The sequence below is a fragment of the Psammomys obesus genome, unplaced genomic scaffold, assembly GCF_907164565.1.
Source record: "Psammomys obesus unplaced genomic scaffold, mPsaObe1.curated_primary_1811, whole genome shotgun sequence".
In the NCBI taxonomy this organism is placed as follows: Eukaryota; Metazoa; Chordata; class Mammalia; order Rodentia; family Muridae; genus Psammomys; species Psammomys obesus.
Genome location: NW_026590330.1, coordinates 1 through 3,384, shown reverse-complemented (window position 1 = coordinate 3,384; position 3,384 = coordinate 1).

Below are 3,384 nucleotides of genomic sequence, written 5' to 3'. Positions count from 1 at the left end.
TAGATGCATAGATTTTAGTGGGTTTGTCCTACGTTGTATGTCTATATGAGTGAGTATATAGCGTGTGTGGAAGAGAAACTCTTTACCCTCCTTTTTCTCTCTGTTCCATGTTTCATTTACCATAGGTTTCCTTCCCTCACTGTGTTCCCCTTCTATACTCCCACTACAATTGTGTTCATGTTAATATAAATATGTTTAAAATATAAGACTCATAAATGAGAGGCTACATGTAATATGTTGTTATTAAGCCATATGTCCACCTCTGCTTCTCTCTCGTGGATCACATACCGCTCTGAATTCTCTCTATCTGCTCTCAAATGTAGAGACCTGGAAACATCAGTCTGTACTTTTTACAAGAGAAACAAATGCTCTTAATTACTGATCTGGCACTCTACCCCCAAAGCTTTCAGTTTTAATGTTTATCCTTCTTTGTCTTCTCCAATTCTTCTCTTCTTTTTACATTTCCCTTCCCTCCCCAATCCAGATTTCTCTCTCCTTCTCTCCACAGTCTTTTTTCCTTCCTTTCTCTCACCACCTCTTCTCCTTTCTACTGTTTTTTTTTTTCCTGCTTTTCTTGATCTGGATATTTATTGTTTACTCAGGATTGTGATCAAAGGTTTTTCTAGTATTAGTTCTGTAAAATTCACTTGATATAAAGGGTTTTGAGTTTTACTGGAAGGCTGTCATGAGCACATCTCAATATTTGTGGTTTTAGAGCTCCAAGGTGATCCCATCAGTTACATTTTATTAACTATGTATCCCAGGCGTGTCCCGATCTCTCATTCCCTCCCAGTCCCTCCCTCACTCCCTCATCTCCACCGTGCCCCTTGCCAAGTCCACTGATAGGGGGGAACCTCCTGCCCATTCATCTGATCCTGTTTTATCAGGTATCTTCAGGACTGGCTGCAAAGCTCTCCTCTGTGGCCTAACAGGACTGCTCCTCCCTTGGGGGGTGGGGAGGCCAAAGAGCCAGTCATTGAGTTCCTGTTAGAAATAGTCCTTGTTCCCCTCACTATGGGAAACCAATTGGTTACTGAGCTACCACAAGCTACATCTGAGCAGAGGTTCTAGGTTATATCCATACATGGTCCTTGGTTGAATGTCAGTCTCAGAAAAGACCCTGTGCCCAGATATATTTGGTCCTTTTGGAGCTCCTATCCTTTGCCCATCAGACTAACTCCCCTTCTTTCTTATGATTAACTGTACTCTGCCAAAGGTTTGGTCATGAGTCTTTGCTTTGAAAACACTGCTAGTTAGAGTCTTTCAAATGTGCTCAGTAGACTCCTGTCACATGTTCAATGCACATCCCATCTGTCTTTCAAAACGAGGATTGATAATCTTACCCCATGTCCGCTCTCTTGATAATCTTTTTTAAGTGTATAGATTTCATTATGTTTATCACATCTTATAGGTCTATATAAGTGAGTATATACCGAGTTTGTCTTTCTCATTCTGGGACATTTCACTCAGGATGATCTTTTCTAGATCCCACCATTTGTCTACAAATTTCATGATTTCCTCCTTTTTGATTGCTGAGTAGTATTCCATTGTGTAAAAATATCACAATTTCTGTACCCATTCCTCCGTTGATGGACATCTGGGTTGTTTCCAGGTTCTGGCCATTACAAACAAAACTGCTATAAACATGGTTGAGCAAATATCCCCTTTGTGTACTTGAGCAAACTTTGGGTATATACCTAGCAGTGGTATAGCTGGGTCTTGAGGAAGCACTATTCCTAATTGTCTTAGAAAGCGCCAGATAGATTTCCAGAGTGGTTGTACCAGTTTACATTCCCACCAGCAGTGGGAATGTCTCCACAACCTCTCCAGCAAGTGTTGTCCCTTGAGATTTTCATCTTGGCCATTCTGATGGGTGTAAGGTGATATCTCAGGGTCGTTTTGATTTGCATTTCCCTGATGGCTAATGAGGATGAGCATTTCTTTAAGTGTTTCTCTGCCATTCGATATTCCTCTGTTGAGAATTCTCTGTTTAGCTCTGTTCCCCATTTTTTAATTGGATTACTTGGTTTGCTGCTTTTCAGCTTCTTTAGTTCTTTGTATATGCTCGATATTAGTCCTCTGTCAGATAAAGGGTTAGTGAAGATTCTTTCCCAATCTGTAGGCAGGCGTTTTGTTTTGATGACAGTGTCCTTTGCTTTACAGAAGCTGTTCAGTTTCATGAGGTCCCATTTATTGATTGTTGCTCTTAGAGCCTGTGCTGTTGGTGTTCTGTTCAGGAAGTTGTCTCCTGTGCCAAGGAGTTCTAGGCTGTTCCCCACTTTTTCTTCTAACAGATTTAGAGTATCTGGTTTTATGTTGAGTTCTTTGATCCACTTGGACTTTAGTTTTGTGCAGGGTGATAAATAAAGATCTATTTTCATTTTTCTGCATGTGGACATTCAGTTGGACCAGTACCATTTGTTGAAGATGCTGTCTTTTTTCCATTGAATGGTTTTGGCTTCTTTGTGTAAAATCGAGTATTCATAGGCATGTGGGTTTATTTCTGGGTCTTCTATGCCATTCTATTGATCCTCCTTTCTGTTTTTATGCCAATACCATGCAGTTTTTATTACTATTGCTCTGTAGTACAACTTGAGATCGGGGATGGAGATACCTCCAGATGATCTGTTGTTGTATAGGATCGTTTTGGATATTCTGGGTTTTTTGTTTCTCCATATGAAGCTGAGAATCTTTTTTTTAAGGTCTGTAAAGAATTGAGTTGGTATTTTGATGGGAATTGCATTGAATCTGTAGATTGCTTTTGGCAAGATGGCCATTTTCACAATGTTAATCCTACCAATCCATGAGCACGGGAGATCTTTCCATCTTCTGAGATCTTCAATTTCTTTCTTTAGAGACTTGACGTTTTTCTCAAACAGGTCTTTCACTTGCTTGGTTAGTGTCACCCCAAGGTACTTTATGTGATTAGTGGCTATTGTGAAGGGTGTTGTTTCCCTAAATTCTTTCTCGGCCCTTTTCTCTTTGGTATACAGGAGGGCTTCTGATTTTTTTGAGTTGATTTTGTATCCTGCCCCTTTGTTGAAGGTGTTTATCAGCTGGAGGAGTTCTCTGGTTGAATTTTTGGGGTCGCTCATATATACTATCATACCATCTGCGAATAGTGACACTTTGACCTCTTCCTTTCCGATTTGTATCCCCTTGATCTCCTTTAGTTGTCTTATTGCTCTGGCTAGGACTTCAAGTACTATGTTGAAGAGGTAGGGAGAGAGTGGGCAGCCTTGTCTTGTCCCTGATTTCAGTGGGATTGCTTTGAGTTTCTCTCCATTGAGTTTGATGATGGCTATAGGCTTGCTGTATATTGCCTTTACTAGTTTAGATATGTGCCTTGTATTCCTGATCTCTCCAAGACTTTAAACATGAATG